The sequence below is a fragment of the Triturus cristatus genome, chromosome 2_2 (assembly GCF_964204655.1).
Source record: "Triturus cristatus chromosome 2_2, aTriCri1.1, whole genome shotgun sequence".
NCBI lineage: Eukaryota > Metazoa > Chordata > Amphibia > Caudata > Salamandridae > Triturus > Triturus cristatus.
The window spans coordinates 46,003,588-46,021,229 of NC_140582.1; positions in this window are offsets into that span (position 1 = coordinate 46,003,588).

Here is a 17,642-nt window from a genome sequence, read left to right on the forward strand (position 1 = left end):
AACTCATAGATCTTTGGGTAATTTGTCACTAGTTGATTTGTTTGTTCGAAATAACAAAAATTATTATGATGCTGATGTTTTTAGCAGGTACTTCTTCGCGCTTTGAGCAGTAAAAAAGTATTCAGCATTCCTGGAACTTTTAAAACACCAACAAGTTGGGTGCACGCGTACTTGGCAGAGTGTGGCCAACGCGATCTTGTGTAATGAGAATTATTTTATATTTTGACGCATATCATGATGGGTGCTATTGGGCCCTATTGAGAGCATTTAAAAGCACATCAGACTTTATATGAATTTTGATTTTCCCAGAGTTTGGGGACCTTAAGCACAGTTGAGCATGGTGTTATGTGGTTGTTTTTGAAGAGACATTGTAGCGCACAATAAGAAAAACTAAAGTTCCATGCCTTTAATGTTTATGAGAGACAACTTATGCGAAGTAACCTAACACCAAGAAAAGGATACACATAGGTGGTTTGCCGTGTCAACTTTACAGAACCTGGCTGGTCCAGATGGTACACCCACTTCTTGGTGAAGCTCAAAACGCAGCAGTCTCTTTTCTTCTTTGTCTCTCCTCCCAAACCCCCTTCCCTCTTTGGGCACCTGCCAGGGCTTCTGTTGTGGTCAGCAGCACTGAGAGGTGTTCAGGGAGGGTTGTGGAACTGCTGGAGCGGGAAGTACAACATTTTGTATACCCCCCCATTCTGCATGTTTATATTAAAATGAATAATTAATTAATTGTAATATTATTAATTTGTTTGCAGTGATAACTCACCAACTATATTAACAAAAGAATTACACGTGGGAATTGCACCTTGCATGGATATATTAATTGAAAACTAACTTGAGTATGCATATTAATAGTAGAAAACTAGAATATTGCATGTTCAGTGAGTATAAACCGCTCTGAGTGTTGTTTCTGCTAGATAAATACACACACATATGGGTATTAGCAAGGGGATAACATTTTATTAGCCATTTTTATGTTTTAATTACGTTTTTGTGTTTCTTTTGCTTAAGTTGACCATTTTGGTCGAAACAAGATGGCTGAACAAGACGTTAAACGTGACTGCCCTGACAACACAAGGGGCCCGATTCACAGAACTAACTTAAGACAAAATCCTAAACTTACTACCATTTTGGTATTCACAGAAGGCACTTACTCATTTTGGTATTCACAGAAGGCACTTACTCATTTCGGTATTCACAGAAGTTAGGAGTCCTAACTTTAGGACTCCTAAATGCCTTCTGTGAATACCGAAAGTCTTAAAATTAGGATTTTTCACAGTTCAGTAGTAGTATAGTTAGGACTCCTAACTTTAGGACTCCTAAATGCCTTCTGTGAATACCGAAAGTCTTAAAATTAGGATTTTTCTCAATTTAGTAGTCGTAAGTTTAGATTTAGGACTACTAAATTGAGAAAAATCCTAATTTTAAGACTTTCGGTATTCACAGAAGGCATTTAGGAGTCCTAAAGTTAGGAGTCCTAACTATACTACTACTAAACTGAGAAAAATCCTAATTTTAAGGCTTTCGGTAGTCACAGAAGGCATTTAGGAGTCCTAAAGTTAGGAGTCCTAAACTTAGGACTACTAAATTGAGAAAAATCCTAATTTTAAGAATTTCGGTATTCACAGAAGGCATTTAGGAGTCCTAAAGTTAGGAGTCCTAACTATACTACTACTAAACTGAGAAAAATCCTAATTTTAAGGCTTTCGGTAGTCACAGAAGGCATTTAGGAGTCCTAAAGTTAGGAGTCCTAAACTTAGGACTACTAAATTGAGAAAAATCCTAATTTTAAGAATTTCGGTATTCACAGAAGGCATTTAGGAGTCCTAAAGTTAGGAGTCCTAACTATACTACTACTAAACTAGAAAAATCCTAATTTTAAGACTTTCGGTATTCACAGAAGGCATTTAGGAGTCCTAAAGTTAGGACTCCTAACTTCTGTGAATACCGAAATGAGTAAGTGCCTTCTGTGAATACCAAAATGAGTAAGTGCCTTCTGTGAATACCAAAATGGTAGTAAGTTTAGGATTTTGTCTTAAGTTAGTTCTGTGAATCGGGCCCAAGGTTCTGGGTGAAGTGCGCAGGCGTCACCTCCAGCAGCAGTGGCCTGGACCTGATCCCGGGAGAACATGTACCATTCAAGGACGCTCCGGGAACCCATCCAAGACCAAAGACAAAGCTCAATTTAAAAGCCGGAACAAGCAAGTTTGATGACTTCATCGTTTGACACCCTGAGAACTGTACCCCGCTACCCCAAGTTGACCAATCAGGACTCTCTAAACCCCGATCAAAAGGGCTATTGCTGATCACTTGCTCTTCTTTGACGAACTCGATTTCCTGACGTTATGCTGACGGAGAGGACGGTGACACTGCTGGACAGCTGTTATCCTGAATCTTTGAGAGACTGAATTGCAGCCTAACTTTGCTGAATAAATTCTTCTTTGACTGATTGACTTAGAGGATGACTTTAGCCAGAATAGGTAAATATGATGCTCTGAAATGCTGATGATGATTTCTAACTTTTCTTGCAATATTTTTAGATAAAGAATATTTGATTAAGTGACAAATGTGTTGTGTCGATTATTTGAATAAGAGAATAATGGTAAAGAAGTAATGTGTAGATAGACGAGTTTTATTTATTAAAATCATAGATAACAACTAAATGATCCATCTCCTTATGAGAGGGATATCTTAGAGTCTGAGGGCAATGTGTTTAAGGGTAAGGTAAAGGTATTCCTCTCATATCAGCATTTAGAAGCGTATTTTCCCTCAGAAAAACAGATCAACGGAGTGTAAGTATATTGGTGTTATGGGCCCCACCAATGAATGTATTTGAGTGAATTGGAAGATGAGGTAGTTGGTCTGTGCCGAAGGGGGAATTTAACGTTCCGCGCTGCAACAGAACAAGCATCGTTCCTGCAGACGGACCTGGTTTTCAGGTGAGTGGCTGGGCTCACATTTAACACTTTCTACTCCACCAGGGGGGCAGAAAGCCCACTAGAATACAGGGATTTGTTATGCTAATTTAAATTAGGGGTGGCGGCTGTACCAAATGGGCATGCTGATGCCCGTCTGCAAAAATTACAGTCTTTCTGCCCCCCCTGCGGGGCAGATGTGGGCAGTGGCCCCCAATCTGGTCCCTCCAGGGGAGCAAAAAGAAACTAGGTATTTTTTTATGGCAATTTAAATTAGGGGTGGGGGCTGCCCAAAACGGGCATGCCAAAGCCCCATCCCCCTCTCGCAAAACTGACAGTCTTTCTGCCCCCCTGGAAGGCATCTGGGGACAGTAGCCCCCAACTGCCCACCGGGGGGCAGAAAGCCCACTAGAAAACCATGGATTTGTTTCTAAACTGAATTAGAGGTGGGGGTGGCCAATATGGGCATGCCAATGCCCCCTCCCACAAAAATTACAGTCTTTCTGCCCCCCCTGGGGAGAAGATGGGGCAGTATCCCCCAATCTGCCCCCCCCGGGGGCAGAAAGCCCACTAGAAATCAGTGATTTTTTATGGCAATTTAAATTAGGGGTGGGCTGCCCAAAACAGCCTTGCCAATGCCCCTACACCCCTCCCACAAAAATTACAGTCTTTTTTCTCCCCCGGAGGCAGGTAGGGGCAGTAGCACCCAATATTCTCCCCTGGGGGGCCAGAAAGCCCACTAGACACCAGGATTCTTCTTTGCTGCTGAATTTAGGATTGAGGTTGCCCAAGATGGGCATGTCAATGCCCCCCCCCCACAAAATTCCAGTCTTTCTGCCCCCAATTTGCCCCCCCAGGTGGCAGAAAGCACCCTAGATGCCAGGGTTTATTTTTTTTATAGGCCTGGGGTGGGGGCTGCCCAAATTTGCATGCAAATGCCCAACCACCACCCCCCCAAAGAAGACAAGACGTTCTGCCCCCCCCTGGAGCCATATGGGGACAGTAGCCCCTGATTTGCCCCCCGGGGGAAGCCCACTAAGCATCAGGGATTTTTATTTATATGGGCAGGAGTGGGGCCTTCCCAGAATGGGCTTGTCAATTACCCCACCCCCCAAAAAAGCTAGTGTCTTTCTGCCCCCCCAGAAGCAGATGGGGCTATAGCACCGTATCTGTCCCCCTGGGGGGGCAGAAAGCCCCCTATCCACCAGGGATTTTTTTTCTCCAAATTTCAGAGTGGGGGCTGCCCAGAATGGGCATGCCAATGCCTCCATCCCCCCAAAAAATATACCACAGCTTTTCTGCCCTTCCCAGGAGGCAGATGGGGGCAGTAGTCCATGATCTTCCCCAGGGAGTCAGACAGCCCACTATGCACCAACGAATATGTTGGCTTTTTTATATGTAGGGGAGGGGGCTGACCAGAATGTGCATCCACATGCCCCAACCCCCCCAAAAGAATAGCCACAGTCTTTCTGCCACCACTTGGGGGCATATCGGGGCACTAGCCCCCAATTTCCCACCTACCAAGGGCAGAATGCCCACTAGGCACTGACTTTTTTCCGGAATGTCCCTACCTGTGTATTTTGGGTACTAGCACAGCCGGCACCTAGGGAAACATAGCAAAACCTGTATATTTTTGATAACTAGACACCGAGGGGAATCCAAGATGGGGTGACTTGTGTGGCTTTCACAAGGTTCTGTTAACCAGAATCCCTTGCAAACATCAAACCTTGTAAATAAAACACATTTTCCTCTTATTTCAGTGATGGAAAGTTCTGGGATCTGCGGGGAACCACAGAATTCCATGCACCACGCATCCCGCAAAGTCTTCTGAGAAAAATGGTACCTCACATATGTGAGTAGGCCTAGTTACCGCGACAGGAAACAGCCCAAAACGCAACTTGGACACACCACATTTTTACAGTGAAAACTGACCCTTTTTTTGCAAAGTGTCTAGCTGTAGATTTGGAACCCTAGCTCTGCCGGTACCTAGGGAAGAAGGGCAAACCTATACATTTTTTAAAACTAGACACCCAGGGGAACCCAGGATGGGGTGACTTGTCTGGCTCTCACCAGGTCTTGCTATCCAGAATCCCTTGCAAACCTCAAACTTTGTAAATAAAAAACACATTTTCATCACATTTCTGTGGTGGAAAGTTCTGGAATCGATCGAAGGACCGCCACTGCCAGCCATGCGGTCTTTCCATCCTCCAAACGCGATTTTCCCCCTGCCAAATTAGGATAGTGGGGGGAATCTGACTGTGACCGTGGTGGTGGTAAACACCGTCCACCATGGAACCGCCACAGGCAATCATTACGATTGCCTGGCGGAGCGGCCTTCATCAATAAAATGGCGGCAGTGCCAAGCAGGCACCGTCCGCCAAATTACGATGTTGGCTGGAGCCAGCCTTTCCATGATGGTGGGCCACCATGGAAAGGCTGGCGGGTGTTGGGTTTGGAGGCCCATTGCAGGCCCCCCCTTGTGTTGGGGGAGGTGAGGGTGCACTTGGGGGTACCCATGGTACTCCCCTATATTTCACAGCACTACGTGGCAGGCACTGTGTGGTGCCTGCCACGTAGTGCTGTGAAATGCACTACATGGCATATTACCAAAAACATTATATTATAAATTAAAACAATAAACTATTTAAAAAGTCTTTAAACTTAAATGTTCCACTCCAGTGAGTTCAACAGTAGGGGGAAGTATTGGATAGCAGAGAAATAAAAGTGACTATTCCCACTCTATGGAGTGTAACAGTAGGGGAAGGGTTGTATAGCGGAGGGGTAAAAATTACTATTCCCACTCCAGTGAATGCAACAGTAGGGAAAGTGTTGGATAGAGGAGGGGTAAAAAATACTATTCCCACTTCAGTGAGCGCAACAGTAGGGAAAGTGTTGGATAGCGGAGGGGTAAAAAATACTATTCCCACTCCAGTGAGTGGAACAGAAGGAAAAGTGTTGGATAGCGGAAGGGTAAAAAATACTATTCCCACTCCAGTTAGTGTAACAATAGGGAAAGTGTTGGATAGCGGAGGGGTGAAAATTACTATTCCCACTCCAGTTAGTGCAGGAATAGGGAAAGTGTTGGACAGGGGAGGGGTAAAAAAATATTATTCCCACTCAAGTTAGTGCAACAATAGGGAAAGTGTTGGATAGCGGAGGGGTAAAAATTAATATTCCCACAGGAGTCAGGAGTTTAAAAACAAACAAAATAACAACCCAAAATATATTTTTTAAATATATTTATAAATACATATAAAAAGATAGAAACCTATTAAAATGTTAAATAGATATAACAAACACCTGGAAATATTATATTAAATACATTAAAAAATAATTTACAAACAAATAACTATTATTAATTAGGAATCATTTAGAAACAAAAACATTAATTATTACATAAAAGCAATATTTTTTTTATTTCCTACCCTATAACACCACACAATTCACAACACACATCGAAATTAAAAGTAATTTACCTCCTTAATTAATATAATTATCAATTAAGGAAACATTATTATATTAATTAAAACACAAATTAAAACAGATAAAAACTTAACTTACTCCCCAAACGTTGCCCCTATAAAACCAAAACCCCCACAAAAAATAAAAATGTACCCTAATTAATCAATTGATATTAATGATCAACTAATTATTAATTAAACACACAATACTTTCCACCCTCTACCCTATAAACCCCACAACCTACACCAAGGGGGCGATTCCGATCCGTTAAAAATATTCCCCGTACGAATCGTATCTGTATGTTTTTTACGTACGAATCGTACAAGTCCCGTACAAACTGGCAAGTACGATTCGTATGTGAAAAACTACATACGAATCGCATTGGGAAAATTCCCCGACACGTCCTCGGATGGGAAAAAGTCCCCGACACGTCCCCGTACATTTTTACGTACAATTCGTAAAAATGAAGTCCGAGCGCGCAAGTACGATCCGTCTCGTCCGTCCGATTGTACAACCGTATGGAAAAAACACCGTACGGAGCGAACGCTACAGCCCGCATACGTGCCGAACACCCCCCCGTATGTACGCGCTGTACCCCCAGCCCCCATATGTACGCGACATATCCCCAGCCCCCCATAAGTACGTGACGTACCCCCAGCCCCCCGTATGTACGCAACGTAACCCGAGCCCCCCGTATGTATGCGACGTACCCCCAGCCCCCCGTATGTACGCGACGTACCCCCAGCCCCACTATGTACGCGATGTACCCCCAGCCCCCCGTATGTACGTGCCGTGCCCCCAGCACCCCTATGCATGCGCCGTACCCCTGGTCCCCCATATGTACACGCCATACCCCCAGCCCCCTATGTACGTGCCGTACCCCCAGCCCTCGTATGTACATGACATACCCCCAGCCCCCTGTATGTACGCGCCGTGCCCCCAGCCCCCCCATGTATGCACCATACCCCAGGTCCCCCGTATGCACGTGCCATACCCCCAGGCCCCTCGTATGTACGCACCGTACCCCCAGGCCCCCCCGTATGTACGCGCCGTACCCCCAGCCCCCCCTCCGTATGTACGCGCCGTACTCCCAGCCCCCCATATGTACGCCCTGTACCCCCAGGCACCTACACCATGCCCGTGCCTGTACGCACCGTACCCCAACACCGTACCCCATCCCCGTGCCTGTACGCACCCTACCCCAGGCCCCTACACCAGCACCCTCACCCAGCATCGCGCATGTTTTGAATTGTACTACACCATTGCATATGTGAGCACTGTACAACAACATGGCGGATGTACGCACCTTACAGACGCGAAAACCACTCGTACTGAACCAGGACACTGTAAAACACCACAAGGAGGGTCAATTTGAATCGCACAACACCACAAAACACGTCCAACAAGCCCAAATACATCGAATACACTGACCTGCAACATCCAAACAGGTAAACAGAGGCCCAAACCACAACCACCTCTTATAACACACCCACCCAAAATTCAAACACAGCCACACCCACAAATGGAAGTATAAAAAGGGCCCACTCACACAAAGCATGCGCCTTTGCAACAGACCCACTGCTGCCAGACCCCACAGACAAACCACTGCACCATACTTGAACCTTGACTACACCATACACTTGCACACCTTCACACAACCACCTTCACAAACACCTCCTCATCACATTCACACCCACACTGTCACATCCACACCCACACACCCACAACCATCCACACCCACACCCCACACCATGCCCACAGACAAGAATCCAAAGTTCACAAGGGAGGAGCTGGAGATCCTTGTCAACGAAGTCATCAGAGTCGAGCCACAGCTCTTTGGAACATTGGTCAGACAGACCAGCATAGCAGAGAAATCAGCCACGTGGCAGAGGATCATCGATCGGGTCAATGCTGTTGCGCCCATCAGGAGGACCAGGCATGAATGCCAAGCCAGGTGGTACGATCTGCGGAGGGCGGTCAAGAGAAAAATGAATGAAGAGCACGCCCAAACCAACATCACTGGAGGTGGTGCCCCATGCAGACCAGTACATTACCATCCCTGGGAGGAGAAAGTGCTGGCCATGCTTCCGCCGGTGGGAGTACATGGACTTGAAGGAGTCGCAGAGCCTGGTGAGTACACAAACAACTCACGTTACATGGGGGAACCGCATCCACAACCCAACTACAAATAATGCACGCAACTACCCCAAAGCCCTCACCGGACACAACCACACTCAAAAAACACGCACCTGACACTAACGGGTCCATGCCCCATTCACCAAGCAAGGCCATGCGCAGTCACAGGCTACACAAAACACCACCACAAGACTGGATGTTTGCGATGCTGGGAGGGTGGCCCTCACAAAACACATTGTGCAACTCAGAAGCAGACACCAATGCCCTCAGCCCATATGGCCTAGGGCAGAGCTTTCCAAACAGTGTGTCCCGACACAGTACTGTGTTGCCTGCAAATAGTGGGCGTGTCGCAGGATGACATCGGTATGAACGGCCATTTTGCACATAACAGCAGCTAATGAAGAGGCATTCTTTTGAAAGAGTGTCAGCACACACCGCCACAGCAGCGCAGACTCAGAAACACTCTGCTCTATGGGGGCCGGGCGATTCAAAACTAAGCCTCATGAACAAGCACATGGCCTTTGAAAGACCTGCAAAGTGTGTGTGGCCAGGAAGCTGGGGTGAGGTGACAGAGGGTGACAGACAGAGGGAGGGAGGGAGACAGAGAGGGAGACAGAAAGAGAGAGGGAGACAGAGAGAGGGAGGGAGAGGGAGAGAGAGGGGGGGAGACAGAGGGAGACAGAGGGAGACAGAGGGTGACAGAGGGAGACAGACAGAGGGTGGAGGGTGACAGAGGGAGGGAGAGAGGGAGGGAGTGAGGGAGACAGAGGGCTGGAGACAGAGGGAGACAGAGAGGAAGACCGAGGGAGAAAGAGAGAGGGAGACAGAGGGAGACCGAATCCCCCATGGGTGGTTTGGGCTTGCTCGCTCGTCAGCAGGTGGACTTTGTGCATGGTTTCAAGGTTTGGCAGTGTGTGAACCAGACCTTTGTGTGTCGTAAATCACTGGGGCATGTGTCAATGTGTGCATTATTAGATCCTTGCTTCAGGCACAAACCTAACCATACACCCAGTTTTGCCACTCACTGTGTTTGTTAGAACTGATTCACAAATGCCTTAGTAACCTTCCTGCTTTCTCCAATTGTCTTGAAAATGCACCATTTGCCCACTTTTAGTTCAAACCGTGAGGCGGTTTAGCCTCGCTCGCTACGCTCGCTCACTACACTGTCTTACTGTGTCCCAAAATGATGCATCTCCAAAAAGTGTGTCACCAACAGGAAAAGTGTGGAAAGCTGTGGCCTAGGGACATACCCATGCACCATGCTCAATGCACAGGGACTTGCCAAGTACTGACATGGTAGATGACACTTGGCCCTGCTGTAGACAGCAAAAGGCCCTCCTGTGACCACTGTACACTCAAACACCAACTCCACATGCCACCTACCTAGCACAGGAACTCACATTCACTGTGATACCAGCATGCACCATGAGGGGACAGACACATCACCTGGGAGACCCAATGACAAATCACACCACACCCAACAGCATGCCAGGTCACACCCCCCCACCCCATACACAAGCACACACCCCCGGGGCAGTCGACGGATTTAGCCACTCCCACAATGGACATGTGACGCAACAAGACCAATCCATTGCCAAATAAGCAGGCTACCATTACTGCCACAGGCAAAAGACTCAGGAGAACACATCAAACTTTCCCCCGCAACATACCCATTCACAAGTGTACATTGAGAGGAATGCTAGGCATATCCAAATACCTGGAGGAACTGTGCCAACTTGAATATGTATGAAACATGGATGTCGCATGAAACACCATTAACCTTGTCTCTCTCTCACACACAGGGCAACGTCATGGATCTCCCCCCAACACTGGGGGGAAGAATCACAGGCCCAGGCTCGGCATCAAGAAGATCCCACCGGCAGCGACGACTCTCACCACTCCGTGGATTACCCCGACCAACCTGGCCCCTCTGGTGCCCAAGCCCCTCAGCACCTGCATCAGGTACAACTGTGCCAACCACCACCCCCATTCCTGCCACATCCCAGGAAACACCCAGGAGCCCCGCTCGCACTGAACAACACAGCCAGTCTGACCAGGAGGGACAAGGTTCTCCGGGCACCCAGGAGGAGGCAGGCGACCCCGCAAATGCCATCCCTCAGGGGTCCCGTAGACCCGATGTGCCCACAACGGCAGGCCCGGCTCGTGTGGGCAGGGGTGGTTGGAGTGGAGGACGGCGGAGGCGAGAACCTGACCAGCCAGCTGAGGGAACCGGTATGGCACACGTACCACACATCCTGGACAGATACCGGCGTGACACCAGGGGCATCAGCCAGGTAGTGTCGACCCTCACAGACATCAAGGGGACCCTCGACAAGATGAAGAACCTGCAGGCCGAGCAACATGCCAGTCAACGACAACACCAAGGACGGATGGAGGCAAGACTGGCTGAGCTCCTGGCGGTGCAAACGGACATGAGACGTTCACTCCGTTGGATTGCCGACAACATGGGCAACCCTCCCTGTACCACCAGTGAAGATCACCACCAGCCACAGGGAGGGATGAGGAGGAGGAGGATTCGTCCGACGGAGCATCACAAACATCGTCAAGGCCTGCATCTGAGGGTCCCCGGAGGAAGGTGGGTCGTCCACGGAAAAGACCGTGAGAGTCAGCGGACCATCAACATCTCCCAGGTCACCTGGCCTGGCACCTGGCCCTCTGGCGCAACAGCAGCACATCATTCAATGACATTCTCTGCCACATGGACTTGCTGGTCACAGTCTGACCAATGATGACCAACACTGTGGCATGGACTCTGATGACTTCCAATGCCAAGGATACCAACTCCCCCTGTGAACTTTGGATTCTAGACACCCGCCGAGCACCTCTTTTCATCCACCAAAACTCGTACCCCACCACAAATAAAAATACTCAAAAACATGAGATGTTGCCGTCATTTAGCATTATTCGACAACATGTGTGTGTTGAAATGTCAAACTATGCCTGAGTGTTGAAGTAACTCCAACCATCCATACCCTGGGATCTGAGTCTGGCACAGGACACACATGGGTCACAATGTATCATTCAATACAGACATGGAGCACTATACTCAACCGTGATGGGCTCAACCTGCTGAGGGGGGGCTTGCACAACTGTGCGGACAGACCTATTTTGAAGAGCATCATTAATGCGCAGAGGACAGGGCTCATGTGGAGTTTCCTGGGGAGGGAGTCCCAGGTATGTTTAGCCAGGTGGAAGAACTATGTACTGCATGCTGGAGTAAGGTGGATGTGGAGAATGGTGGTCAGGCCAAGGTTGGATGCACGGACATGGCACAATGGGGTCTTGGATGACAGTGCCACAAGGTTGTTTTGGGGTCGTGGTCTGCCTCCTGAGTATGGGTGTGGATTGTGAAGGTTATCCTGCAGCAGACAGTGATCCATTGCAGCTATCTCTGCTGGACGGTGATGTGGCTGGGACGCCGGATGTTGAAGCTGAGCTGTGCAGATGCACCCTGGATGTGGACAAGTTTCATGGGAGTTGTAATGTACTTGTCCGTAGAGGGCAGGGTAGGATTCGACACGGATGTCGTAGTGGACCTGGGGGATGGTCTGTCTTGCCTTGAGGTGGACCGATCTGGGGATCATGTGCATAATGCAGAGTGTGCTGCAGCCTGAGGTACAGATGCTGGTGATCAGCATAGCAAATGTGAGCAAGCAATCCATGATGCACACCAGCTTGTGTGCGTGGCCACTGGGTGCTTGTGCAGGGCTCTTGCGGGTGGGACACAAGCAGTTGACCGAGCTGTAAGGGGACAATCCACAGATGATCACCTCAGTCCTGTACAAGTCCAGCCTCAGGTTGCTGATGTTCAGCCATCTGCCAATGGATCTCATGCATTATTGAATATGAGAAGTGGCAAGGTCTGCGTCTTTGGGGAGGGTGAGGAGCACCTGGCTGTCAATGGCACACGAGATGATGATGAGATGCTGTGCGCATGTGATGGTGTAGAGGGGGATCCTGGACACACTGTAGAATGACACGCCGAGACATGATACCTGTGCCATGTGGCCGACAATGACACCATACTACATGCAGAGGCCTGGAGTCCCACTCCCATGGCCTTGTTCGGATACATAGCCGGTGGGGAGTAGGAGGGACATGACCTGGTTGGTGTGACAGGGCCTGGAAGGCGTGGCAGCGCTGTGTAGGCAGTTGGAGTTGCACACTCATCATGCAAAGGTGTTGTGTGGGCGCTTAGTGCATGCCTGAGTGCAGGCAACAGATGTTTTGGATGGACATATCTTGGAGGGTGGCTGCAACATCATACTGTAGTGTGATATGGCTCATGCAAGGACATGAGGCTCGTGCAATGTGCACGTAGCATGTGCAGATGGTCCAGCCTTTGCCACCGCGTGGCTGCAACTGTGTCACACACAAGCTGATGACACCCAAATGAATGGGTGGAGGGAGGAAGGGAGGAGAATCTTAGAGGCTTGTGTGTGGCCAAATCTTGAAACTTTGTGTGCCCTTGCTGCAGGGCCTGCAGCAGCAGGCAGCATGTCCTGAAAACCATGCCACAAGTTGCACACAAAGACAAGGATGTCAGAAAGGACTACTGCAAAAGGTGTATGTTAAGGAAGGAGTGTCTGGTTCAACATGGCACACACAGAGACAATGGATGCACAATCAGCAAAGATGACTGACACCAGATCAGGAAACTGAAGGGCGAGCTGCGCACAGGAAACAAACCCTCAGCAGGTGTTGAGTGCCCGTTGTGGGGACAGAGATGCAAAAATACATACACAGCCATGGACTTCATGCACAATACAGATTCAAATCCCTGACAAACAGCCTGCATCTTGCTAATCTACACATAGACTCATATGCACAATCTCTGATAACTATGCCAGAGATCCTGCATGCACAGTGGCAAGAGACCTGCATTGACAGAGATGAGGCACCTTGGAGGCTGAGGGACACCTTTATTATTCAGGCTTGCACGAAGGCAAAAGCATCAATATGAACATACGCACAGGTCATGTGGATGAACATGTGGGACCTACACTGGCACCCCCCTTTGCACCACAGATGCTGGAAATCCATTGAACTGGCACACAAGTGACGGGGTTGAGCCAAACACCCCCTGCTACTCACGGAGAGGTTGCTATTCACCATTGAGCCTCTTATGGGGATGTCCCACACTATGTCAACCCGGTGCATCCCGTATGTTTCCGAGGGCAGTGTTACACACATTGATGCCTTCATCACAATCCACAAACCCATTACAGATGACTGTCACCAAGTGTGACTATCAATTCATGTGAATCCTGCTACATGTCATGTGCCCCATGGTGAGTCGACATGTATGCATAGTAACAAAACATGCACAGGAGCAGTGCACACACATTGTAAACAACTACCACACCCAAAAAGCTGTGCTGCAATCCTTACCCAAAGGAGACTTTTCACCATGTCCGTGCATGTAACGCTGATTCAGCACACGTTGCTGTACTCATGAGGAATAGCAGGAGCACAACGATGCCACCAGCAGACAGCATGCGCAAATACTTGGGGATGAGAGACACACTAGAAGTCAGCAAAAAAAGATGCTCATCCGCATGCATGGGTATGTACTCGGACACGTATAAGGTTGTCAACATGCTAGGTGAAAATAGAGTGTCTCAGCTACAATTAGTTTAATGACATCATCACTCGAGTGACACATCCAAACACACCTCTGAGTCACTTAGCATACATGCAGATGGACCCACACATTGCAACACATGCTACACAAGGCTCAATGCGTGCACACTCAGACACTGGACCTCACCATTATGAGAAGAAGTTGCGTATGAGCTGACTCCGGATGTCCTCCTCCTCCTCCTCCTCCTCCACATCAGTTGCCTCGTGACCAAGCCCTTCATCCTCCACGGGTGGATGTTCCTGCTCATCCAGATCCAGGATGAGTGGCACAGCTTTCTCCACTGCCATATTGTGCAGCATGCAGCACACGAGGAAGATTTTGCAGACCTTCACCGGTGCATATGGGAGGGACCCGCCGGTTTTGTGGAGGCACCGGAATCGGCTCTTCAGGAGGCCAAAAGTCCTCTCAATCACTCGCCTTGTCTGGCCATGGGCGTTGTTGTACCGGTGATCGGCAGCCGTTCTGGGGTTGCGGAGAGGCCTGATCAGCCATGGCATGTTGGGATAGCCAGAGTCCCCTACATGGAAACATCATGGACAGAAGTGGGTCAGGAGAAGCTGTAAGATACAAAGATACCGCTAAATACAGGACTAACAGAGTCTACCCACCAACAAGACATGCTCGTTCATTGCGCAGCTGCAGCATCATTTCAGGCACCCTGCTACGCCTCATTATGTAGGCATCGTGTGCTGACCCTGGAAAACGAGCACAGACATGGGAAATCAGCATGTTAGCAAGACACACCACAATGGCATTAATGGAGTGGTAATGTTTACGGTTCCTATAGGCTACCTCCTGTGCCTGTGGTGGAACCAAAGCCACATGTGTCCCATCAATAGACCCAATGACATGGGGCATGCCTCCCAGGGCATAGAACTCACCCATGACACCTGTCAACTGCTCATGAGTTGGAAAATGTATGAATTCATCCAGGTGAACCAACATGGCCTCTAAAACATCATGCAGGACACGGCTGAACATGGTCTGGGACATGCCACGAACATCCGCTATGGTGAATTGAAACGTACCGGTGGCAAAAAAATGTAGGGCTGCCATCACCTTCATCTTGGGTGTCAGTGCAGTAGGATACCTGTGTAGCGGTTGGAGGTGTGGTGCCAGCTTTGCGGTCAAGTTCTCAATCAACGGTTGCGAGAAGCGGTAGCGGCGTATACAGTCACGTTCCCACAGGGCAGCCAAGTCTGGCATTGGTCGGGGGAGAGGCGGTGCCCTGCAGTAATTTGGAAGGGACAACGAAGAGTGAGTACATTACAACACCAATGTCAATGGACTGAGCACATGTTCAACAGCTAAAACACATATGCTACATACAGAGTCTGGTCTGTGCAATATATCCTGGACACGTATGCCAGCCAGGTGATACTCCTACCAAGAGCCAGCTACAAACGTGGGTTCACAAGGTCAACATGACATGCCATGAAACTAGCTGTGGGCCAGTGTAAGTGAACAGGCAGAAGCATTACAGGATTGACAGACATCCACATATGTGCAGAAGAAGGATGTTTTCTCATACAGACAGGTTGCGGAACACTAGACGCACAGGTCACATGTCATAGAAAAAGGACAGACCACACACCTTGCCATGAAGGGGCACATGTCAAGACTGATCACAGATACATTGAGACTACGCAGATATGTCCTTTTCTCGCAAGCCCATGTTCGATGCATACATACACACGTTACCTCTGATTCCACATGTGGGCTGGTGTGCGTAATTGTGTGCCATGCCCATCTACACACAGACACATGTTGGATGCAGCAACTGCAGATGCATTTGACGGAACACCAACAGCAAGCTCATGGGAACACATGACACACACATGACAAAGTCACATCGTGCCACGCCGGTAGTTACATGTCAGGTGTAATTATCCGTGTACCTGGCATCAGGGGACAGTGGTAGTGTTGCCGTAGGCGTACGCCATAGGGATACGGTCAGTACACGCGTGTGTAGGGTCCGTATCCCTATGGTAGTGTTGCCGTAGGCGTACGCCATAGGGATACGGTCCGTACACGCGTGTGTAGGGTCCGTATCCCTATGGTAGTGTTGCCGTAGGCGTACGCCATAGGGATACGGTCCGTACACGCGTGTGTAGGGTCCGTATCACTATGGTAGTGTTGCCGTAGGCGTACGCCATAGGGATACAGACCCTACACACACGTGTACGGACCGTATCACTGGAGTAGTGGTGCCCTAGGGGTACGTGTGGAATGCACCGTACCTGTGTGTGGATAGTGAAATTACATAGGGGACACATGAGGGACAAGTATAAGGGCCTAAATGCATGCTGGTTGTCATGGAGACCGAGTTTCCATTTCAACATTTTTCATCAGGTGGCCAGCAAAAGTCGGTTGGAGACAATATACTATGTTGCAAAGTGGTTGTTGACTTGACATCATGCTCAAATTTTGAACCATGCAAAGGCCCTCACTGGGGTAGGTTTAAAGGGATTGGAGGAAATGTAGGATGCAAATGAGATTGACCAATCACTCTGAACTCCTGTAAATGAAACAGCCCAGCAAGGCAGATATAAGGCAGCCAGGACCCATGAGAGAGCACTTGCCTGCACAACATTTCATTCCACACCACTGCTGCTGCTTGTGATTCCTCTGGCACCATGTCCAGGTCTGTGGAGAGGGCCCAGCCATTCACCCTGGAGGAGAATGTGGCATTGCTGGATGTCATCCTCCCACAGTACCCCAGCCTGTATGGGAGACCAGGGGAGCAGGTGAGTGCTGACTCCACTAGCTTAGACTGTGCCCCTTTTTTGTGACTGTCACTTCTGGCATTGTGTCCAGGTGTGACAGACATGCAATGTTGTTTAGAGTGGGTCCCAGAGGGGGAATGCCTCATGTCTCCCATGCAGAGCATGATGTAGTTCAAGTCTGCACTCCTCACTTGTATAGTGCTTACTGTGACAATCACTGCATTGTGCATGCCACATTCAGCCTGGCTAATCCTCTTGGGAATGTTGTTTCTACAGTCCTGATGTGATTCTGTGGTCCCCCCAGTGTGACAGGTGACTGTGCCCACAGATGTGTGTGAGTTGAGTTTACCTGTGGTGAGAGTGTCCAAATGATGTGTTCGTCCCCTGGACATTGGTGTGTGTGTGTGTAAGTCCCCTGTCATGTGGGTGAGTGTCTATGTGAAGTGTTGCATCCCAGTTGCATGGAGGATGCATATACCCTACCCATCTGATGTGAGCAGGGAGCAGTGCTGTGTGTCTGACGTGCTGAGCTAGCCCCACACCTGTGACACCCCCTGTTAGAAATGGGATTTCTGGTTGGCTAGGGCTTGCGCCAAAGCCAGGCAGAAACCACCACTCTAGTCAGGGCAAGGAAGTTACACGCCAAAGATAACCCCTGCTCACCCCCTTGGTAGCTTGGCACGAGCAGTCAGGCTTATCCCGGAGGCAATGTGTAAAATGTTTGCACGTGCA